Source organism: Camelus dromedarius, unplaced genomic scaffold (assembly GCF_036321535.1).
Source record: "Camelus dromedarius isolate mCamDro1 unplaced genomic scaffold, mCamDro1.pat HAP1_SCAFFOLD_117, whole genome shotgun sequence".
Lineage (NCBI taxonomy): Eukaryota > Metazoa > Chordata > Mammalia > Artiodactyla > Camelidae > Camelus > Camelus dromedarius.
Window position 1 is genome coordinate 5,914,704 of NW_026989731.1, and position 26,315 is coordinate 5,941,018.

Below are 26,315 nucleotides of genomic sequence, written 5' to 3' on the forward strand. Positions count from 1 at the left end.
TTAATAATATATTCATACATCTATTGATTCAAAAGGTTAGTCATTCAAATATATATACTATGTATTCATCACACATTTTCTCTATACTAAAGGGCTGTGGAATTTTTGCATTCCAAGAACTTACATTCTAACTGGGAGAGAGACACTGTAAATGAAAAAAATAAGTAAAATAATTTCAGAATGCAAAAAAAAAAATTAAAGAAGAAATAAGGGGCAGAGGTATAGAGTGAGGATGTTTTCATGGCTATTTTAGAGCTAGTGTTCTGAATGTCTTCTCTTAGGGAGTTACATTTCAAGCTGGGGTGTGACAAATGGACACTCAGCCACAACAGGATATTGGGAGAAGAGAATGTCAGGCTTAATTTCCAAAGAGGATAGTGGCTTGAGGTTTCCAAAGAATTGAAGAAAAAAGGGAAGGAAGGAAGAGGGAGAGAGAGAGAGAAAGAGAGAAAAAGATGAGAAAATGTTAGTGGGATTGAAGAAAACCATGGCAAGTTTTATGGGGTGGATGTGAAGGAATAATATGGGTTCAATTTGGCCATGAAAAAGTCTTAGGTATTCTTCTAATTTCAATTGATCTTCAGTGGAGCATTTTCTCTAAGGCAGTGATATTCTCTATTAGATAATTTCTTAAAAAATTACACACACACACACACACACACACACACACACACACACTACTCCATCATCTTTTGTCTTATGAAAAAGTTGTCTAGACACAGAGATAGGACACCATGTACTGAAAGATGTCCAAAGGAATAATGTGAGAACTGAATTGTGAAAGCTTTGAGTTCCAGTCCAGATGAACAAGAGGAAAAAAGCACTTTTTAAGTATTTAATTATTGGTGAATCAACTTTACACTAACATTTTTTAAACCCTTGATTTTGTCAAAAAACATAAATATCAGCAAGATGCAACTGAAATTTTTTGACATCCCTGAAGTTTTAAACAGTCTAGACGTGTTTGCTTAAAGGTTGAGCAAAGGTTGAGAGGTTGACTTCTCAAGTATCTGCATATATTTTATTTACTACAAATATGAAAATATCTTGTATAACAGAAACAGAATAGAAAGTGGTTCCTCAAAAATATGTTGGTGTATATTTGTAAAATGTCTACCATTTATTGGACTATTACACTGTTCTGCACATATTTTTATTTTTCAAGAATTCAAATTTGAGGAGGAGGGTAGAGTTCAGTGGTAGAGTGCATGCCTAGCATGCACGAGGTCCTACATTCAATCCCGGACCTCCATTATACAAACAAACAGACCAAATTACCTTGGTCCCCACTCACCTCAAAAAAAGATTGTGTTAAAAAAAATTCAAAATTTACATTGACACTAACAGGGAACTATTATCATGTTCAATTGCCTGTTGAAGAAAATGAGTTTCAGGGAGGCTTCCCCAGCTCATTTCAGATGGCAAATGTCAGGGTAGGACTAGATCTGAGCTCAGGTCCACCGAATTATTCTGCTGTCCCACACAGTTTAAACCATGGATTCTTTCAAAGCATGCTTGAGTATTCAGCAGTAGAATGTGGGTTTCTTTTACTGTGTGGCTTACTCTGAAAACAGTAAAAGCACATAAAATTATGAAAAAGAGGAAAGAAAATATATACATTGCTTTTTTGTAATTTTTTAAACTACTCTATATCATTCTTCTCCTCATCCTCTTTTCTATTGTCCTTTCTTACTTAATGGCTTCAAACTTTCTTATGTCCCTTCTTCATGTCCTTTTTCGTACTGTGCTTTGTTTCTTTGTGGCATAAGCCTTTATTCTTAGATCTACAGTCTTATAGTACATTTGTGAATATATCTTATCTTTTTAAGAGAAAAATATGTAATATATATATGATCATAGAATAGCAAAGTTTATACGACTCCTAAATCTATAATTTTATACAAATATTTTTGTCATTTTTAAGCTTATAAGCAAAATCTCCATGTGAATAGTATGTTTGCAAATACACAGACACCAAATATAAAATGATATAATTTAGAATTTTTATATATTAAAAGCTATGGAAATAAGCCAGAAGCAAAGTGCTTATAATTATTGTCATGGCAGAGAGAAAGTTATGCAGTTTACATAGCCTCAGAGCATCTGTTATCTGAATATGAACCAAAAACACTCTTTAAAAGATCCTGGGCACATTAATGGAATCATGATTTCCCCTAAAATTAAATAAACCTATAGATTAATATTACAGGAAACTGTGTAAGAGGATATAGTAAAATATTTATTCAATGTTATTTAAAAAAAAATACTACTTCTGTTCTACCACGTGAGGACATCCAAGTATCAAGAATTTGAGTGGAAAGAACAAAGGAAGAAAAAGAAATAAGTAGAAAAAAGGCTTGCAGTCAATTTTCCTAGAAGCAGTACCTTTTTCCTGGGCTTGGAACTTTATAAAATACAATTGTCTATGCCTGCTCTTCAAATAGGATCATTTATAAACATTGTGCAAAACTATATTATAAATTTCATAGCTCCTGCCAAAATTAAGGATATTTTCTTACTTTGAAAAACACCTCATTTAATTGTTTTAACTGCAAAATTAATGAAATTCAGAACATCTAAGAAAAATTACAAAACAAATGACTAACATATTTTATAGCACCTCCTATTCAAGAGATGGAATCTGCATCTCAGTTCTGTGAATCTGGGCTTGTCTATGACTTGCTTTGACCCAGAGAACCTGACAGAAGTAATGGTTATCTTTTTAAGTTGTTAAGTTTCCAGGTGTTTCTTTCATTCAACACAAAATAACTGATACAACACTGACCAACATGAATTGGACAAAATTATTTCAATAAATTTTCCCTGACAAATTAAATATCAAGTGATATCTAGATATTAAGTTCACTATTCATGCCCCCTGCCAGAATGTGGCTTTCTTCACCTGTCTAGAAATTCTAGAGACCCTGAGCTGCGGTTGCTTCTTTCTTAGAGAGGATGGATGAGAGTGGACTAGCCTGCTTATTGACCTTGTACTCTGTCAGCCACATCTGAAGGTAGCTGCTCATCTAAAGGTGGGATTCTGCACTGTTCCTATTTATTATTTTCTCCAGAGCAGAAAATGTGGACCTATGGTTACATGTGATCACAGTCCATGGAAGGACACATCACCATGGTCTTTTAAATAGATATAAAATGTCAACAGGCCTGGCTTATTAACACATTCAGGTCCTTAATAAAGGCTTAGGTAAAGATTGATCTTTGAGCTTCAAAAAAGAAACAAAGAGCTATTGGAGGTCATCAATGAGAGGATGTGACTTCAGCTGACTCATGAGCTGGACCCACCAATCAGAGCTCCTCAACCCCTCCACTGCCCTTTCCATGTACCTTCTGACCACCTTTCCCACAGCTGGAGCTGTTTTCAAGGACACAGCCTTGAGAGAGCATTGTATGATGGAGACCAACTGGAAAGTACATGTGACTGAATCCAGTAAAGGCCTCCAAATAAACTTTTAAGATTCTGCTGAGCAGGTTCAGAAGTCTATTTGTCTCACAGCCACCAAAGACAAACCTCATATGTAACTTCCCATGCTTATTAAACCTGCCACATACCAGTCTGGAGTGGTTTGCCTCTTTCTTCAGTCTCTCTTTGCACTCTATGTATGGGGTCCATTTTTGAACCAACAAGAGCATCTTCATTTCTCTAATGTGGCTATTGGCAGAAACCATAGATTGAATAAAGCACATCTGGTTACTACCTCCATCTACCTTAGAGGGTGGAGGAAGAGGGTAAAGGATAAAGGGCTCCTGAGTTGAGTCCATGATGTTTGTAGAGAGGAGATTGCTCACTGCTTGGTAGTGAGTTCTTGAGTGCAGTATCTCAGCTTTACTACTTCAGACAAAGGCAGTGATTTTCGTAGAGAATGGGTGACAGCTGCAGCACTGATTCCACCAGGTTTCCAAGGAAGAGAGGCTGAAGGATTATGCTTTTAAGTGGCTAGGTGGGTTGCTCAGAGTTTTTTATGTATTTATTTATTTTTTTAAGCAGTAGGTCTCCACGTGGAGTAATTCTTCCCTGGGACATTTGGTAAGATCTGGAAAGATTTTTGATTGTCATTCTAGGAGTGCATTGTTATTGCAATCTTGTCTAAGATGCTGCTAAAGGTCATAAAATGTACAAGTCAGCATCCCTCCTCACTCCCCCCCTACCACAGACACACACATAAGCACAATCCTGTCCAAAATGGCAATAATGCCAAAGTCCAGAAACCCTGGTCTGGAGGAGCCAGGCCTTCCTTCCCAGATCAGGAGCACGCAGGTAGTTTTTGCTCTCAGTCTTTCAAATTGTGTAATTAAATCCCAATGACACTACTATAATTGAAACAGAATGGTTGTGCTTAAATTTAACCTACTGTATTATAGCAAAATAATGTTATCCTATTTAAAATTTACAGGGAACAGATTTCAAATGATTTAGGGAAGAATCTGTTATTCAAAGGGAAACAATAGGCCCAGGTCCCCAGTGTGGGATTCCATGAAACAATTTACATAATACATTTACCATTTACTAAATGGTATTATTTATTATTATTATACAATTTTAGTTTTATAAAGAAGCTTTCATGTACCTTGTTATTAACAATAGCCCCAAATCACTGCTTAAAAAACTCACCTGTTACCCAAGTTGTAAATGAATCATTTCCTTGTGATGTCAGGGATCTTGGGGCCCATAAAAGGAATTTTTTTAGTGTCTATCAGAGTACACTACAAAACAAATATCATTAAGCATATGAAAAGCAATATAATGCACTTATTTTTTGAGAAGACTTAAAAGAAAACACTTATTTAATGAGATCCTCACACTGAACATCATACAAAGATATGTGCAGCTTAATTAGGATTAAATTTAAGCCTTTTTTAAGTTGTAATTTAAATTATGCTTTTATGTTAACTTTTTAAAAATCTATTTACATGTATTTCTGAAATTTATTTGGATGGACATTTAGTTATATCATATTTACTCCTCTCATTCTTTCTAAAATAGAATCTAAAATAGGTTGAAGGTTGTTTATCATCTGAAAGTTAAAACTCAAACTATAGATGATTTTTAGCTCCTTACGCTGTTCATTATTTCCTCCATTGTGAACTGGCCAAATGCTGTAGTTATTTAGAAGTCTTTTCCATTGTCTCCTGGAGAGAGTGAAAAGAAAAAGAAATGGGATAGGAGAAATTAGCCTAATGCATTGACTTTAAGAAGAAATAAATGTGAAATCTGTTATTGTACACTTTTGCAGTTGGATAACTATTGTATGAAGTGACAGAAAACCAATTTTTATAGTTTTATACCATTAAAAGTATACTCAATTTTTTTGAAATTCTTGTTTTTGCCTTTGTTACTTACAGATCAAAATTTAAAATGAGTGCTTTTTGTTATTTTTTCTTCTCCATGAAAGTCATTTTGATAATTAGTCCGTTTATTAATGTGTTCCTTGATTTTAAGTTATTTCTGCTTCTTCATTATCTTGATTACATTATCTTATACAGTGACCCAAAAAACTGCTGTTAACCCTTTTATTTACTGGTTGATAAGGCAGTGAATATAGTTAGCAGAAATTTTGTAAAAACTGTAGTGTCTCATGTATGTGGAAGAATTTAATTTTATTTTTCTTGAATCTATATCCTGACATTGATGTTGTCATTCAAAACTGCTTTAAGCATTACTTTCTAAATTCTTACATTTATTCAACAAATATTGAATACATATAACACATCAGAATATCCTTAGACATAGGGATATAATGATTAAAACAAAATATGCTTGCCTCCATGAAGCTTGCATTATAGCATCCTCTATCCTTCTGATTATGGTGTTTCTCTTGATTCTTTCTCAATCTATACATTCATCTTTTTAACAAATATTTATGGTGTTCTTATGTGCTTGGCTTTGTTCTACATGTTTGGTACATAATGGTGAGATGATTACTATCTTCGTGGTTTTTAAATTAGAATGGGGAAATGAATATTATATAATAAAGGCAGACATGAATACAAAATAATGAGAATTTAAGTACTAAGAAAGAGACAAATGCTCTGTAAGAAAACAATCTGGGTAGCAGATTCTTGTATAGAATATGCAGCCCAGTATTGTCCTTAAAGAAGTAAGTCAACATGAGAGCTGAGTGAAGAGAAGGAAATAGTCATGCCCAAGAATTCAAATTCATGCTTTTCTGATAGAATATCATCACATTTAAGTACTGAGATGGGTAAAAGTCACAGTCTTCAGTACACCAGAGTCCAGTGCAACTGAAATTCAGTGAATAAAAGGAAAGAAAGATATTAGAAGATGCTGGGTGGTGGCCATGATGCTGAAGATCAAGAAGGTGTATTTTGGAAATATAATTATCAGGAATTGGTGATATTTTTTATGTGAGGACTAAGGAATACAGAAGTATCAAGGATGACCCCTAAAATCTGAGCTTAAGCAGCAAAACAGGGGACATAGTTTATGGAAGGAGTGAGATGAGTTTGAAAAATGTGTTAGAGACACCTTTTCTGGCACTAAAGCAGAGATGTCAGGTGGAAAGCTGAGTATAGGTCAAACTTCAGAGGAGGTGATCAGATTGAAGTTAGAGGTACAATGAGAGGTGTCTTGGGCTGCAATTACAAGTCATAAAAACAGGTTCCCCAAAGAGTGTCTAGAGAAGATACTTCCAGTATAGATTCAATAGTAAGGTTTGAGTAGAGGAATAAAATCTTGGAGCATGCACTAGGAAATGGAGATACAGAAAAAATAGAACAAAGCTTTGACTTCTAGGGGATTAAGGTCAAGCTGAAGAGATATACATGTATCTGAATAGTTATATGATAAAGATATGTACTAGCTACTAATGGAGCACAATGGAGGAAACATTTAATTCTACTGAGGGTAGTTCTGAGGAGAGTTACAGAAGGATAATATGGAGCAATTCTGAAAAATCTTCAAAATAAATAACAAGCTAATAGGACACAGGGAAGAACATTCTGAGCAAAGGATTTGAGATTAAAAAATTCAAAGCATTTGAACAATTGTAAATAGTTCAGCTTAATTACACGGTTATAGCTTGTTTCACAATTCAAGATTTAGGTTAACCTTCACTGATGTACCTTTCCACCTTTATTTTACATTCCTGTAGTAATTAACAAATCATATTGCTTTTGCCCTCTCATTGTCTGCATTAACATTTTCTCTCCTGACTTGTCTTCAATCTGCACACTAAAAAGAGGAGCATAATTCCTTTTTATAAGCAAATGCTCATGCAGTTCTATGCAAAGAGCAGATGGTCTACAAATGTATCATTTTCTAAACAACTGTATTCTTGTCCCTTTGTCCTTGGTGGAGATGGAAGTAAAACTTTTGAATAGTGTGAAAACCAAAATAACAGTATCCAAAATATTACAACATATTCTATCCTATCTGTGATGCCCTGATGTAAGTAAAACAATTCAGTGATCTGAAATTAACCTGTAATTAAAGTGTTGAGAATCAATCAGTACAATTTAAGTTTCATTAAATTCAAACACACTCAAAATTGAATCAATTTATTAAGCTTACTTATTTCCCAGTCCCCAACAGACACAATAATACCAACATGTAACAAGTTCAGACATAAACAGCTTCACTGTTCCACTTACAGAAGTGAGACTACAACTTCCCAATTAGAATAAGGTACACTCTAAATACACATTAAAAGCAAGACAAGACACTCTAAATTGAAGATCTGCTTGCTGTTGGTGAGAATGCCTTGAAGTATTGTTCTTGATCTATATGCAAAAGTATAGGGGAACACACTTCTCAAAAGAGAATACAAAGTTCCATCTAACCAATCCATCTTGTGCAGATTTTCCCTTCATTCAGTGCAAGTTTAGAATGTATAAATTATTTTGATCAGAATTCAGCAATAAAATCTTAACTCAAAAACAAAAACAACAGAAGTGTCTTGTTCACACAATGCCTGTGTGTCTTTGAAAAAAGAAAACTACCTGGAAGCAGTCCTTTCTGTAGCTTTCTGTGAATTTTGATTAACAGATTCCCTCATCTTGACTTGGAGCAACTCTCTTAGAATCATAAATTGTGAAAATTAATTGCACATTAAAGGTTCTGGCACCCAAGAAACTTGAGTTTTCCAAATAATGTTTTTCAAGACATTTAACTAAATGCAACTATAGTGTAAGGAGAAGGTAGTTGTCAATATGAACACTTCAATAGAGTAGAAGTAGTCATGCTGAATTTTTTGCATTCAATTATTCATTCTATGTTATGTGATAACACATAATCTATCAATTATTTGTTAACTATCACAATTAAATTTGTCAGATTCTTTTGGTAAAACCACTACCAAAAATAGCAATGACTAAACATGCTTTTATATGGATCAAGCAACCAATGCAGTTTAACACATGATCCATTAGAACCTCACATTTCAAAGCCTGGAGTTCTTTGACAGGTGGAAAAAATGTACACACTGTATACATTACAGAAGAGATCTTACAAACTTCTATCAATAAATATCCACAAAACTATTGCATGTCACTTCTAAAATTCAATTTCACAATTCAGTTGAAAAAATTCCATTGGTTACATATCTCATTTAAGTGTTGGAACGAATACTCAGTGACTTCTAAGAAATGATGGACAATCTGAATTAAATAGCTAATTAAATTAAAATCAAAACTATAATAAGCTACATATTTGATAAAAGTAATCTATATGTGTGTTTATCACACTAATATAATGTAGAATAAGATGGCTATAATTGTGCATGACTAGATATACAGAGGTAGTAAAATGGTCCTGCTAGCTAGCAAATCTGATTATTAAAATCAGGACAGAATAAGAAGAAAGTAGGGAAGAGAGGGAGAGAGGAAGATGAGAGGGAGTGAAAGAGAAAAAGGAGGGAAGGAAGGAAGGATTTGTAGTCAAACTGTTACATGTCAGGCCCTAAAATAAATTATTTCCTTAATTCTCCAGCACTGGTTCTGTTATCCCCAGAATTTAGTTTAGCTTTTTTTTTTTTTTTCCCAAGGTGAAAACATCAAGGTTTAGGAAGATTAAATAAACTTTCTGTGAACACATAAATAATGAAGGAAGAAACAGGATTTTAAACTATTGACTTTTTATTAAATCTGGACAACACAATTTACTTAAACATAGACTGATTAAACAAATATTTACTACTATTTGTTTTTATCATTTATGTACTTTCCTATAACTGATAATCACCAGCAAAAACTTTGGATGTAATGTCTCTTTATTTCACCATTGTAACAGGAGAAATAGAAAACATATTTTCTATACAAAACATTTGATTTTAAGATTTTTTTACTCAGCATGCTGAAGATAAATTCAATTAATGGTAGTTAAAATTAATCAGCAAGTAACTGAATGGGACAAAGGGCCTAATTGTTCCTTAAAACATTTATTTCACAGTCTGTTCTAGATGTCATTTTTTATGACATCTTGTTGGGACATCTCTTAATAATAAAAATAGTTACTTTTTTGAGATACACTTTTGAAAGGTTGTGATAATATAATACAAATAGAATAATACTGTTTTACTAAACTTGTGTAAATGCAAATTCCAAAACACAAGCATAAGTTCAGCTTTGTTTCTCAGTACAAAATTAAACTATACTAAATTAAACTATGCTAAAGGGAAGTGCTTGGCTAAGGGAGTTTGGCCATCTCAGTAAATAACCATCATTTATGCAGTTTGCTCATTTCCCTGCAATTCTTTTGCATGTTAAATAAATATTGATATGAGTGAAAGGATATGAAATCTCTACTAACAAAGTATAAAGAAAAAATAACACACTAACTTAAAATATACTTCAGCTACCTGTCATGAGCAAATTTTAAAAAGCCTTTAATGAAAAGAAGTGCAGTACTTGGCAATATCAGTACTTGCTTCTATAGATGATTCAGCTTATTTGAGTCTTAAAAAGGACTCAGATATATTCGTGTCTTCATATCTGAATGCTATGTGGTTTTCCTGTGGGATAAGGTGAATTATTTCCTTTTAATAACTTTAGAAACAAAAGATAGGATATTTCCATATTAAATTTTAGATGTTGGTATTTAAAATAGCACCTTTGGCCATAGCTTGACCTCATATTTTGTTTCTCTTTATTTGATATTAATCTTGAGTCATCATTTGCAAAATTTTGTGCATCGTACTTCTTGTGAATAATTAAAATGGGTCAAACCAAGGAATTGTATTTGACTTCTTTAGGGCAGAAAACTGGGAGAAAAAAGTTAAGAAATTCTACCAATTTACCAGGGATTGCTCAGCAAGGCTGACTGCAGGAGACTTTCAACTGCTTACCCATGCAAGGGTTCATCAGTAAACTGGCAATTTCAACTGTCTGTATTTACAAGTTCCTGCTGTTCAACATCAATAAACTCACTGACTGAATTCATGCAATTCAGCCACACAGCCAAGCACTGAGTGCAACTGCAAGGAATGCCTTCGAAAAATTGAGATCAAAGATTGAATACTTGCACTTTTAAGTGTAGATCCATTCACATTCTTTATGACTCTTTAGGGAAGCACAGCAGTGGACAGTCATATAACTGCTATGCACTTACAGTTGGTGTTATTTGTTAAGAAAATGTATGGCAGTTTGAAGACCAGAAAAGGGATTGCCAAGATGACAGAGTAGAAGGACACATAGCTCACCCTGTCCCATGAACACACCAAAAATTATATACAAATACAGAACAATTCACACAGAATAACTCCTGAAATTTGACATAACTTCTCTTACTTTGGAAATACAAGGAAAGCCCCACAAAACCAGGTAGAGGAAAAAAAGAAAGAAAAAGGAAATTGGTGCATGATATGCTTCACAGAGAGAGAGCAGCATAGAAAGAAAAGTGCCCTCACCCTGGGAAGCTCCCTCTCCAGCAAAGAGATCCACAGGGACAGAACAGGAGCTTCAGAGGTTTAGAGGAGGCAGCAACAGCAGCTTAGCAGAAAGAACTAAGAGAAACCAGCAATGAGAGTATCTGTGAACCCTAGCCTAAGATGCATGCCAGTGGGGACAGGCTGGGCTGAACTGCTGGAACTCAGGCTTCCATGGATGAGCCTGGGGAGGGGACTGGGGTTGACTGCACACAGGCAGCCTCAGGAGCCTGGAGTGTGGTGTGGGCTGTGGCTAGAAGAGAGTGCAAATCAATCTGGGTCCCTCCATAGAAAGCACCATTGCATGTGGGATGAGGGGTGCATTGCAACCTTCATAGCTGCCATCTCCACTAGTGCACAGGGTATTGCTCTGCACCAATGTTGATGAGCATTCTTGTGAGAAGAGAGGTGGGGTTCAGTCACAGCCATCTTCTCAGCTTGCTCTGGAGGGGTACAACTGCTGGTGCTTGTCTTCTGGGCAAAGGAGGGGCTGAAACATGAACTGTTACCCAGGGGCCCTGCAACATCACAGGCAAGACTGTCATTCTGGTCCCAGGCAGAGGTGGTTGATTTGCTCTTCTGGTGCATTTGTGGACCTGTGCCTCTAAGACAAATGAGTGGAGATTTGGTGCACATTGGGGATGGGTTTGGCATCAACCGTGGGTCTGTGTACCCTGCTTTTGATTTGTGGTTACCCTGTTTTTTAATTATGTTAGCCCATTAGTATATCTATTTGCTTTAGAATGGTAGTCATATAGGCTTTAACACATCCTATGACGAATGCAAAGAAAATTTACATTTGGTTTCACTGGGGAATTCTACCAAACATACAGAGAAGAACACATATTGATCCTTCTCAAACTCTTCCAAAAGATTGAAGAGGAGGAAATACTACCAAACTCATTCTACAAAGTCACCATCACCCCAATATCAAAACCAGGTAAATATACTACCAAAAAAGAAAACTATAGGCCAATATCATTGATAAACATAGATGCAAAAATCCCTCACAAAATATTAGCAAACAGACTCCAACAACACATAAAAAAGATCATACACAATGATCAATTTGGATTCATCCCAGGGATGGTTCAATATACACAAATCAAACAATGTGATACACCACATCAACAAAAGAAAGGACAAAAATCACATGATCATCTCAATAGATGCAGACAAAGCATTTGATAAAATTCAAAACTCATTTATGATAAAAATTCTTACCTAAGTGGGCATAGAAGGAACATATCTCAACATAATGAAAGCTATTTATAACAAACCCACAGCCAGCATAATACTCAACAGTGAAAAGGTGAAAACCTTCCCTCTAAAATCTGGAACAAGACAAAGATGCCCATTCTCATCACTTCTATTCAACAGAGTAGTGGAAGTCCTGGCCACAGCAATCAGACAAAAAAAAGAAATAAAAGGAATCTAAATTCAAAGAGAAGAAGTAAAATTGTCACTAAATGTGGATTACATGATACTATATATTGAAAACCTTAAAGGCTCCACACAAAACTAATAAATCTGATAAAAAAAATTTGGCAAGATAGCAGGATACAAGATTAGCATTGACAATTCAGTTGCATTTCTTCACACTAACAATGAAATATCAGAAAAGGAAAATAAAGAAACAATCTCTTAAAATCTCATCCAATTAAAAAAAAATTCTTAGGAATAAATCTGACCAAGGAGGAGAAAGATTTGTATCAGGAGGACTACAAAACATTAATTAAGGAAATTAAAGATAACTCAAAGAAATAGAAAGATATCCCATGGTCTTGGATTGGAGACATTAATATTGTTAAAATGGCCATACTACCAAAAGCAATCATTAAAAAGTCCATGAATGATAAACGGAAGAGAGAGTGTGGAGAAAAGGGAGCCTTCACACACTGCTGGTGAGAATGTAGTTTGGTACAGCTATTATGGAAAACAATATGGAGATTCCTTAACAAAAACTAAAAATAAACTTACAATATTATCCAGCAATCCCACTCCTGGGCATATATCTGGAGATAACTCTAATTCAAAAAGATACATGCACCCCAATATTCATAGCAGCACTATATACAATAGCCAAGATATGGAAGCAGCCTAAGTGTCCATTGACAGATGGCTGGATAAAGAAACTGGAATATTTATACAATGGAATGCTACTCAGCCATAAAAAGAATAAAAGAATGTCATTTGCAGCAATATGGATGGACCTGGAGGTTATCATTCTAAGTGAAGTAAGCCAGAAAGAAAAAGAAAATTATATATGATATCACTCATATGTGGAATCTAAAACAAATTAAAAATAAAGACACAAATGAACTTCTTTACAAAGCAGAAATAGACTCACAGACATAGAAAAAACTTATGGTTACTAGGGTGAAAGGAGGTGGGAATGAATAAATTAGGAGTTTGTAGATATATGTACTATTATATATATAATATATAAGCAACAAGTTTCTTCTGTATAGCACAGGGAAGTATGTTCAGTATTTTGTAGTAATCTATAATGAAGAATAATATGAAAACAAATATATGTATGAATACATATATGACAGAAACATTATGCTGTGCACCAGAAATTGACACAACTTTGTAAACTGACTTTACTTCAATTGAAAGATAAGAAAGAAAGAAAGAAAGAAAGAAAGAAAGAAAGAAAGAAAGAAAGAAAGAAAGAAAGAAAGAAAGAAAGAAACTAAAAAATTTAAAAAAGAAAAAGATGGCCAACAAATATAATAAACAAAAAGAGGAAAATTGGATTGGATTGTTTCAAAGTACCCCTTTATCTTATTATTTATAATTTAGTCAGTCCTCTATTCAACCATATATCAGTTGGTTATTGCCCCTGACATTCACTGACCTACTTTCTGTCTCTATCATCCTACTTATTCTAAACATTTCATATAAATTGTATCCAATATGTGGCTTTTTGTGTATGACTCCTTTCACTTAGCATAATCAGAACTACATTCTTTTTATGGCCAAATAATATTGTATTCTATGGATGTACCATATTTTATTTACACAATTACTTGTTGATAGACTTTGGCTTGTTTCCATTTTGGGGCTATCATGAATACTGATGCTGTGAAAATTTGTGTACAAATTTTTGAATGTATTTTTAAAATTTTCTTGGGCATGACAGTGGAGTTGCTGGATCATATGATAATTCTTTCTTTAACTTTTTGAAGAACTAGCTGCCTTACAAATTGGCTTCACCATTTTACATCTCCCCCGACTCCAAGCAATGTATGAATTTTCCAATTTCTCCACATTCTTTTCTGTTATTGCCTGTCTTTTTTTTTTTTTTAATGATAGCCATCCTGGTAGGTGTGAAGTGGTACCTCAAATTGTATTAACTTTCTTAGCATTTACAAACTAAGTGATATATGTGTAGATATGAAAGTAGATTCATAGGGACATAATTAGATACATGATAGAAAGAGGTATACAGGCATATCTCAAAGATATTGCATGTTCAATTCCAGACAACTACGATAAAGCACATATCACAGTAAAATGAGCCACATAATGTTTTTGGTTTCCAAGTGCATATAAAATTTATGTTATACTACATTGTAGACTATTTAGCTTGCAATACTATTATATCTAAAAAAACAATACACATACCTCAATTAAAAATACTTTAAAAACTGTTAGCCATCATCTGAGCCTTCAGTGAGTCATAATTTTTTTACTTGTGAAGGGTCTTGCCTCGATGCTGACAGATCAGGCTAACAGTTGCTGAAAGTCGAGATGTCTGGCAATTTCTTAAAATAACAGTAAATAATAATTGATAGCAAAATATTGATTGATTCCTCTTTAACTTGAACACTTAGAGGCCATTGTAGGGTTATCAACTCATCTAATTTAAATATTATTGTGTCTCAGGGAATAGTGAGGCCCAAGGAAAGAAAGAGAGATGGGGGAACAGTCAAGTCAATGGAGCAGTCAGAACACACACAGCATCTGTGAATCTGGTTTTCATCTCATGTGAGTGGGGTTCATGGCACTCTGAAACAATTACAATATTAACATCAAAGATCACAGGTCACCATAACAAATATAATAATAATGAAAAAGTTTGAAATACTGGGAAAATTACCAAAGTGTGACAGAGAGATACAATGTGGAAAAATGGCAGTGATAGACTTGCCAGAGACCAGGTTGCCACAAACTTTCAATTTGTAAAGAAAAAACTCAGTATCTGCAAAGTACAGTTAAGTGAAGCACAATAAAATAAGATATACCTGCATATAGAAACTGCCAAACAAATTATGCAAATTCATGATTCTTTTTTTCTGAGAAAAAGCATACTCACAAGGTCAGATACACTTTTGTGAGAGGAATGACCCTTTTGAAGTCACTGGCATTGACTGGTTTTTGAAGGATGAACACTATTCACACAGAGTGAGAAGAGAGAGAAAACTCTTCAAATAGAATATTTAAAGTGACATTTTGGGAAGGCAAAATGTACAGGGTATCATTGTGAAACATTGGGTAGATCTACTTTGCTTGAGCACAGTTTTACAAGAGAAGAAAATAAACCTGGAAAAATATATAACCATCACAACTAAAATAAGGCAACATAAATAATTAGAGTAATTACATACATTCAATATTTTGAAACAATGCAAGATGATGATAAGTTTAAGTGGCATCATGAGTGAAACATCATAATTAACATGATGTGCACTGAAATTTTCATAAGAGTTTCAGAAAGGGATAGTATTTGAATGGACATCGACACATCCCAGGTTGGTCCAATAGCAGAAGGAACTATTGAGAATTAGATAAGAGATGGGCAAAGCTGTGCCTGCTATTCATTTCTCCCCACAAGCCTTGTGCTGTACCATGATATCCCACTGAATCTGGGCTTTCTGAGGACCCTAGAGCTAAGGTTGCTTCTGATCTCCATGTATTTCCATTCTTTTGAACCCAATTTGGCTACTAGTTACATTATGTTTATATAAACAAAGTGTTTTATGTGAGGGTATTAATTAGCTATGTCAGCACTGGACTGCACCCTGCAGGTCTACAAGCCCTGTACTTGCCCAGCTTCAAGACCTGAGAAAGATCCCAGAGTCAGCAACAGAGATAATCAATAGTTTAATGATTAGGGTGATCTTACACATCTGAAGCAAAGTCCTGGAGCAACATCCTGCCATGTGTGGGAGCTGGAGGGCAGGACATGATGGCAGTCTTTGCTCCTGGTGGGGAAGAAGTGGTTACCAGTCATAGGGGAGTTGATGTCAGGTTGGCTCATTGGTTACGAGGGTAATCAGCACAGGGTCATGCCTCTCACCACCCCTTGGATAAGCATAGTGGTGAGTTCTGATCTAAATTTAGAACAGTCATTAGCTGGGGCCTGGGGTGAATATGAAGGGAGATCAGTCTTATGAGTTGTGTGTAGGTGAAGCAGGCACCAGTCAAGCAGGAGATGTATAGAGAGAAGCCATTTTGAGTTGCCTGACCATACAGCCATCATCAGAGGTACATGTTATTTATTGACTGAAAATAAAGAATCACGGAGTAGTGACATCAGAATTCCCATACTCTCTTAAGGTTATAATTGCTTGTTCTCACTGTATGGGCAGAACCCTTGCCCCCAAGTTTCTGTTGAAAGTCAGGTTTCAGGGAAGTGTCTTCCAGAATAATGTTCCTTGTATACAGGAGGTGGAACTGGAAATTAAGAGAATGGTTAGGATATCAGAAAACTAGACAAAATGATGACAAAGGGATGGATATCCATTCAGAGGAGAACATGAGAAAAGAGAGGGGAGAATGGCAATCTGATAGGGGACACTTAAAATAACCAACGTCAGAAAACAACCTTTGGGAGGACATTTTACTTTTCAACAGGAGGAGATCACCAAAAAGTAAATCATAAAGTTGGCTTGGAATGTGTGCCATCATCCTAAATAGTCTTAAGATGTGTGATGTGATATGTCGAGTTCTCTGGTGAGTGGAGTGATTAAGCTGTAATGACAGCTCCACAGGGCACAATGTCAGGAACCAGTCCCATTGCTTTTCTGTTGAAGAGGGCAGTAGGGTGGAGGTGGTCTTCCATTTTCAAGTTCCTTCAATATGCTGGTCCTCAAGCCAGTGCATATGTATCTGGGGCAGCTGAAAAGAAGAAGGATGAAGAAGGGCATTGAAACCCTTTAAAATTGTACTCAAAGAACAAGTGACACTTACTTTTATATGTGACTGACTACAATTTATTCACTAAATCTAGCTACAAGTCATGCTGGGAAATGTTCCCAGATAAGTACAAGTATCATTTCTACCCAGGAAAGGAGCAGTGGACATTGAATGATAGATAACTGGCAGTCTGGCCCACATCTCCTTTAATAAAGAATCAGTGTAAATCCTCTTATAAACCTGTAGTTTTATGACTCTCAACCCTTGTCTCACAGAAAAGAAAAGTGAGTTTCAGAATCAAGATTAAGCATTTGTGTCCTGCCTTCCTCTGCTCTAACGTCACTTGCTCTCAGTAAGTCAGCTGCTCATTCAGAGGAGAAAATATTTCTCAGATGCCAAAAGCAAAATTGATCTATTGTGAAAGAGTTGAAGTGTGTTCTAAAGAAACTTTAGACACTGCTCAGTCCTCGACACTGAAGGCCTTCAGGATGTTTTGTGATTGTTATAATTATTTTTGGTTCCTTTAAGTTTGTGCTTAGAGCATGGGACAGGTAGCTTTATTTCATTTTAAATATATTTGGATGATGCTATTCATTGAGTAAATGTTGGTCGGACTTAATGCATATCAAGATCTGTGTTAGTCCTGATAATTCCTTTAGAAGAGAACAAAATATAGATCAAATTGTGATGTGTTACAGACCCCCAGACACTCATAGTATAATGAGAAGATGACAAGTATTTCAACAACCAGCATGAACAACTTTACCACACATACACATGCCACATATAGAATATGTTATGTTATACATGCTACAACATATATGCTACATATTATATTATACTATAGTGTACTATACTATACACTTTACTGTAGAGGTGAGTAATACATTCTTCCCATTTTCCAGGAGATAAATCCTTAGTAATTTGCATTCAAAGGGAAAGTAGAAGAAGAAATGTTTCCACTTGTTTTGGGAAAGAGACAAGGTGTAAATATACTCAATCAATAAGACAAATGATTTGAGGGTACTTCCTTTTTTTATGTGTTCCTCAATACATGTACTTTCTTGCAGAAGTGTACTTGAGCATTTTGATCACTAACATATACATATCATGAAGATGCTGGGTGAAGATAAGTGTTTCAATAGGAAACTCCATAGCATACTCAAATGGAGAATTCTGCCACTGGCTAGAATGACAGATTCAGTGTAAATGTCTAAGCACAGCACTAAGACGATTTAAGTTTCCCTTTTGTATGTGAAACACTGAGGTCATGCTTCTTACATGCAGCATGCTTGCGAGGTAATTGGAGTAGGTGATCAGGGTAATCACACTACCTGTGGATGGCTGGAGGGGATGGCACAGAATGCTCTGGAATATGACACGATAGATTACTACTCCTCTTACAATGTGTACCCCCCCAAAATAAGCTACTTTTTAGTATTATATATATAATAGTATTATAGATATATATAATATATCTCCTTAGGTATTTAGTTTAATTCAATTAAACTTTTGGACAAATTATGCAGTGTTATAGTCTGTCAGAAAACCTGATGTTACAGGTAAATAGAATACAAATTTAACACATTTTAATTCCCTGTGTAGAAAAAATAGAACACTTTAACATGAGAAAATTCACAATTTCAAAATTTTCATATCAATCTTTAAAGGCCACTATCTGCTTTTAGCTTGGGGAAGCAAACAATGAGGGCTTTTGTGATTGAAACAACGTTGTTTCCCATTTTCTCTATGACATATTGTCATTGTTCAAATCTAATTTAATCAATCCATCTTATTAGTGTTTTCTGATATTAAAAAGGATATAAAATTACATTTTATTGAATTATAAATGTGAGTAAAATAGCTATTAATATTTCCTGTGGGTTGATGTCCATGCACCAGAATGCAATTGTACTATTTTATTAAATTCAAAAATGTTTCTGTTTCTGCTGCCATTTGGTTTGCACATTCTGTGTCTTGAGTGATGTTCATAAAGTTTTCTTAAGATTTGTTTCTGCCATTGCCACAATACAACACATTTATATAGTAATACATTCCTTTCGTATTTTAAGACAAAAAGATGTAGTATTTTGGAAATATGGTTATGTTTCTAACAATCCTTCCTATGCTCTGGCAATCAGAGGAAGTCAAATTCTGCATTTTCTAAATGTTTATAAAAGCTTTATAGCTACCACAAATAATTTTAATATGAGGGAAAATAAGACAGAATAAAATGATGCTGACAATATAAAAAATAGTATACACATATAATATTTTGATAAAAAGTGCATTTAGACAACATAATAATATTTAATTTTCATAACATTCTGGTGCAGGAATGCTATTATCTACAATTGAAGAGAAGTGAGTCCGAGAGTTCAGTAAACATGTTCAAAGTTGCACATTTTAGATTTCAGATTCAGAACCACACAGTGAATCTTGTGACTCCAAATCTCTTACTCGTTCTGCTAGACCATGTTACTTCCAGAAATAGATCCAGGCAGCCCAGATCTATCTCCACAGTTTACTTTCTCAAAAGAAATTTCAGGTAGGCCAAATTAAATAAAAAATTGAACATCTATTTTTTTCTCATATTTAATTCAAGATCAAACTCCCTCTTCTAAATGTGTCTTTATATTTGACATTCACTAAAAATCCAAGTGCCTTTTTAAATGAGTTTAAATTTATTGTCTCTAGTTTATCTTTTAAACTAAGTAAATAATTTTCAACATCAGCCTCTACTACCAATTGAAACTGGTTAGTAAAAATGACTTTCCTTGTGGTCATATTTTTTAAATTTTGTTTTGATGGGGAGGTATCTATCTATCTATCTATCTATCTATCTATCTATCTATCTATCTATTTATTATTTGTTTGTTTGTTTGTTTATTTAAATGAAGATACTGGGGATTGAACCCAGGATCCTCTGTATACTAAGCATGCACTCTACCATTGATCTAGAATTTTGTTATAGAATGAACTGTGTCCCTGTATAATTTGTATGCTGAAGTCTAAAACTTGGCTGCCTCAGAATGTGACCTTATATGGAATAGAGCTGTTGAAGGTGTGATTAGTGAAGATGAAATCATGGTGGGCTAGTGTGGGTCTGTAACCTAATACGAACGGAGTCCCTGTGAAAAGGGAATATTAGAGCAAGGATACACATGGACACAGGGAGAATGCCACGTGGAAATGAAGGTAGAGATCAGGGCAATGCTTCTTCACACCAAGGAACGCTAAGGACTGCCAGAAAAGCACCAGAAACTAGGGGAGAAACCCTAGAAGGAATCAGCCCCACTAACACCTAGATCTCAGACTTTTAGCATCCTAATCAATAAATCGCTGCTTAAGCCATCTAGTTTGTGGTATTATACAGGCCTCATCGTTTAATACATAGCCTTTTCCTTTCTTTATCAAATCCAGTATTCTTGTCAGGCTCTTTCATCTTTATTATGTCTCTAAAAAATTTGGATTTACCATCCCCTATAATGCCTAAAATGCTGGTCTTCTTAAGGATCGTCCTTTATATACAGTTTTGGAATAATATCAAAAGCTGTGGTTTAAACTAGTACTCATTTATATACCAAAATTGCATATGTCTTCTAAAATCAGGCACAGACTACCCAACATATCTAAAACTGAATTCAGTACACTTGGTGCATTTCCCTATCTTCTTATCTCTTCCCCACTCTCTATTGCTGTAAGTCACTCCTTTGACTCAGTTACTCCAGCAAGAATCTTGAATGAAGGTCAATCTATATTTGCCAACTTCATGTCCTACTTTTAAATAGTACATAAGCCCATCAGTTCTATCTCCTTAATAATTCTTGAATAAATCCACCTTTTTATAACCCTTTACATTCTCTCCTGGTCAACTTCAGTACTTTCTTAGCTAGCCTTTCTGACTTCTGCCTTGTGTACTTCCCCCAACTCATTGCTGTTCTGTTTAAAGACCCATTCTGTTCTGTAAGATATAATACAGTGTATTGTGACTTTTTAATTTTATTTTTCATTTAACTCAGGAATAATTGACAAATAAATTGAAATTGTGATTCTTTTTTTTATTTATTTATTTTTTATTTTTACCAGTGTTCAGCACAATTTTTCAGTTATTCATGGACATATACACACTCATTGTCACATTTTTTTTCTCTGTGAGTTATCATAACATTTTGTGTATATTTCCCTGTGCTATACAGTGTTGTCTATTCTACAATTTTGAAATCCCAGTCTATCCCTTCCCACCCTCCACCCCCCTGGTAACCACAAGTCTGTATTCTCTGTCTGTGAGTCTATTTCTGTCCTTTACTTACGCTTTGTTTTTGTTTGTTTGTTTGTTGTTGTTTAAAGCATTACTGAAGAGAAAGAAAGAGGCTGGAGGAATAACTCTCCCAGACTTCAGACAATACTATAGAGCTACAGTCATCAAGACACATGGTATTGGTACCAAAACAGACATATAGACCAATGGAACAGAATAGAGAGCCCAGAAATGAACCCACAAACTTTTGGTCAACTCATCTTTGACAAAGGAGGCAAGAATATACATTGGAATAAAGACAGTCTCTTCAGCAAATGGTGTTGGGAAAACTGGACAGCAGCATGTAAAACAATGAAGCTAGAATACTCCCTTACACCATATACAAAAATCAACTCAAAATGGATTAAAGACTGAATCATGAGACAAGATACAATAAACCTCCTAGAGGAAAACATAGGCAAAATATTATCTGACATACATTTAAAAAATTTTCTCTTAGAAGAAATCAAAGCAAGAATAAACAAATGGGACCTAATGAAACTTACAAGCTTCTGCACAGCAAAGGAAACCAAAAATAAAACAAGAAGAAAACCTATGGAATGGGAGAAAATTTTTGCAAGTGAAACCGACAAAGGCTTGATCTCCAGGATATATAAGCAGCTCATATGACTCAATAAGAAAAAAAATAAACAACCCAATCCAAAAATGGGCAGAATACCTAGACAAGCAATTCTCGAAGGAAGACATACAAATGATCAATATGCACATGAAAAAATGCTCAATATCACTAATTATCAGAGAAATGCAAATCAAAACTACAATGAGGTATCACCTCACACCAGTCAGAATGGCCGTCATTCACAAATTGTGATTCTTAATACACATTAATGAGAATAACAGTTTTTAGATGCAGTTCATTTATGCAACACATCTTTCTATTTTTAGCATCTAGGTTTCTTTAACCTTAATGCATTTTGATTTCCATTCTTTGTAATGATGAAACATTGCAGATTTAAATAAATTTACATCAGTGTTTTTATTATCTGTTAAGTTTAAAACACCATAAACAAAGCCTCTTTTTTCCCTGTCTACTTCACCTTCAAACCTCCTGCCCCTCCCCAAAAACATGCATACACATACACACACACACACACACACACACACACACACACACACAGAGTCATCACTCTCTCTTTTTTTCTCAATTGTGTCAGCAACATGCCATGGATATAGCAAACATATTTCTTGGTTGGTCTTTTTGTGAGTCTGAATGAGGTTCTTATGCATCTGTAAGTGATTGATTAAAAAGAAATTTTTGATTTCATAGAAAAAGTGGTAAAATGCTTTGGAAAGTCTTTCAAAATAGCATTCCTAAACTTGAAGTGGAATTTTGACATTTTGGCATTTAACATTTTAAGTTTTATCCATTTATTAAGCAATTTAATGTGTTTTTGTCACCTGGCCTTTTCTGTCTTATTCATATATTTCTAGATGGTACAGATTTCTTCCCCAAAGAAAGTTCATAATGGCAAGAATCTTAGTTATATTCTTGACTTTGTGTTCTGTAAGTTTTTATTGAACCATACAATTCTAATAGCATCTTTTTTCTTTTTTGGTGGAAATGGGAGAATAAAAAATCATTTGTATCATTATAAGTCAAATACTACTTTCTTTCAATAATTAAATATTTTAAGTAAACTGACCTATTAACAGTTTAACTTTTTAATTTTTTCTTGTTCATTTCCCACCATGAAAATCCCTAATTTTTAGCACAGTAAGCAAAATTTCCTTGGGTGACTAGATCTTAGAAATTGGAAAATGCATTTGCTCAGGCAATAAGGGCTTTACTATATCAACATATTTCTGCCATGCTTATAAAATCATTAAGCTGACACCTTTGGGAAGATTTTAATTAATTACAAAATGTCAATTAATTGATGGAGTAAAATGAACAAAGGTAACATGGAACAGATTTAGCAGTATACGAAAGAGTTGGATATCTTCAGTCTATGCTTGATAGAAAGTTCTAATTTCCCTATCTTGAGAACAAAGGACACTGGACTTAGACATCTGTTTCCAATTTTGCTGTTAAGGAGATTTGGGCCCAGGTAGGTCACTTAACTGATGGACATCTCTTTTCTCATAAATGAAAGGACAGGATCAGAGTAGGTAATTTCTAAAATTATTTCCAGCTCTAATATTTTTTTTTGTCAAAATCTATCAGCCTCAGTGATACACGTTGTCAAAGACTAGAGATATAGAGAATGATGAAGATGATAATGATGATTTTGATAATGTCTAATATTATTGAGTGTTATATGCCTGCATTTGATTCCCTAATTGTTCTAATAGGGGAATATTACTGCCTTCCATTTTATTAATGAGAAAATTGAGGAAAAGATAATTTAACTAATATGACCAATATCATAAAGCCCTATGCCAAAGTCAATTATTTCAAATATTAAGCTTTATGGAAAGAATATTATCAGTGTTCATCAGTATCCTTTCTGTGCACCAGCAAGACTACATTATTTATCCACTTGAAGATCATTAAGGTCATGTGATTAGCTTTGTCCAATGGCCATGAGTCAAATTTACATGTATAAGTTTTGGCACAAAGCATGGAAAAACCAGCAATGTCTCTGCAGGTGCCTCTTTTTCTGAGATGCCCATCAGGAGGCAGTAAGCTCCATATGATGTTGCTTCAAGATGGTGGTACTTTCCTTTTATTCTGAATCACTGAGTTGCTGGTTTTTGGGACAGTTCATCTTGCTTCTTATCTGGATACAGACTTTGCTAGAGTAAATTCTAAATCTTTGTTGTTTAATCCACTGAAATTTGGATTAAATCCACACACACACATATATGAGGACATTTAGCCTATATACAAAATCAGGACAGTTTCATCTTCAATGAAAGTTAAGGGCATGAAGCTTTGAAAGTTTTCCATGTTATCAATTATACCAGTATTTCCTGATATAACCAGCCACCTGGTAGTTAGCTATGGCTACCATGAAAATATTCTTAAGCATGAATCATTCTCTCCTGCTAGATTATCTCCTTTTTTCTCACTTCTATCTCTCTTAAAACCTCTTATTTCTTGCTCCCAACTTCTTTTTTCAGTAAATACATACCTTAACAACTCCTCTTTTTTTTTTTTTTTTTGGAAATACTCTTTCTTTCAAGATTGAGAAATAGTATGAAATATTTGATTTTCAATACTGATGTTTAATAGCAGTGTGATCTCATCGAAGTTATGTCTCAGTCAGATTCAATCTGAAAATGAAAACAAATATGAGTATTATGTGAAAAGGGGTTAGATATGTGATAGCACTTCCCCAAATTGTGTGTATTGCTGGGGTCATAAATTTCTAAAAGGGAGAATTGGAGGCTCATGGAAAAGACAATAACCAACCCTTTGAAGTAAAGCAGTTTGGGCTGCCCAAGTGGGTCTGCAAAGGAGACCTGGTGCAAAAGATTATGGAAAGCTGCTGTCTCCACATATCTGTTGGGTCTCAGTGGCTCTTGGTCAGCAAGATTTTCATTTGGGAAGATGATGTGGGTGTGGAGCCAAAGACAGCAAGAACTAGCTAGAATCCACATGTATCTCTTTGTTACTCGTACCTCTAAATTAACAGATTTCAGATGAGCTGCTTTATTTTCCCCTTCCAAAATTTGTAAAAAGAATTTCTTATTTGGGCCAGTTAACAAACTATCATACAGGATAGGGGATTCTTGTAAACTATTCTAGCTTAGCCAAGATGACAGTATAAAAAAATTGCTGCAAGTCAATTAATTTTCCTGTCCTTTAATTTCTTTATTTCTAAAATGTTTGATTTTGCTTCAGCAACTCAGTGTCATAGTTGTTGGAATCACATGTGAATATACACTGAAAATTACAATAATGATAAAAATTATTGTTGTTTCAAAGTAATTGTGACAACATATTTTAAAATGATTTGCTTAAACACATCAATCTGTGAAAATAAATATTTCATACATTTTAAAAATAGAAGCCTCTTGAAACAGTGTGGGCTTAACTTGTCTTGTGTATATCTGCTTGTTCTATAGTCTATGATTGTAGATTTCAAATTTTTACAGTGCAGTATGCACAATTTACATAAAAAATTCAATAATCATCTGTTAACTAAATCCTTACTTGTGACTTATAAGATAATACATTAATAATTTAATGTTCATGACACATACAGACAAAGAGGTGGATAGCTTACAAAATCTATTACATGGAATTCTGAAGTTCTTGTACTACCAAGAAAATTATAAATATAGATTTGAATTTTATGTAACTGCTGCTCTGATAAAATTAGTTGGGAGGAAATTCAGTGCTTTGAGTTTTTAATAGTTATGATTTTTAATACTTATTTACTTCAATTTTAGCTAATGAACAGTGGAGACCAACACACATTTAAGCTGGTAATTTCTACTTCTGGCCAGAAACACATAGGAACTGTGTATAAATAAATGCAAATGCCATTAATGTATAGATTTTTAAAGTTCTACTATATTTTTCTTGGAAATGAAGAGAACTTTCAAAATTATCTTTCTTAATCCTATCATTTGATAGATAAAAAAAGAAAATTACCCAGATAAAGTAAGAAAAATTATATAGATCATAAATAAACTTTTTGTATAAGTTACTAAACTTTTCATGTGCCTGCTTTATTTTATTATTGCTTTTTGTAATACAACTGACTACTTACACCAACCACCAATTGGTATATATTTTACCAATTGTGCACATATTTCTATGATTCAGTCATACAAATGTTGATTATGGTTTGTTCCAAATTCATTTGGATTTGCAAACCTAATCATAACTAAAACAACTGAGGAATTAGAAATTCATTTTAAACAAAAATCAAAGGAGACCTTGCAGGATACTATCCCAATCAAACCTATGGCCCTATTGCAGAAAACAGATTTTAACAAATCTGGGCTAGGCCTTGTTATGTACATGGTATATAGACTGAGGTTCAAACCACAGTGGC

General features: G+C 34.3%; 1 long non-coding RNA gene across 3 annotated transcripts in view; it reads right to left on the minus strand.

The window, feature by feature from the left end:
* Window positions 1-15,312: 15,312 nt before the first annotated feature.
* Window positions 15,313-26,315, minus strand: part of LOC135320488 (uncharacterized) — a 46,352-nt gene continuing 35,349 nt past the window's right edge. The window contains exons 2-3 of one of the 3 annotated variants that reach the window (XR_010379636.1): window positions 24,441-24,582; window positions 15,313-17,027 (exon numbers count right to left, since the gene is read on the minus strand). This is a non-coding gene — a long non-coding RNA (uncharacterized LOC135320488). Of the gene's footprint in view, window positions 17,028-24,440; window positions 25,258-26,315 lie in introns of those variants that run through there. The other 2 variants (XR_010379635.1, XR_010379637.1) reach the window with 2 other exon arrangements.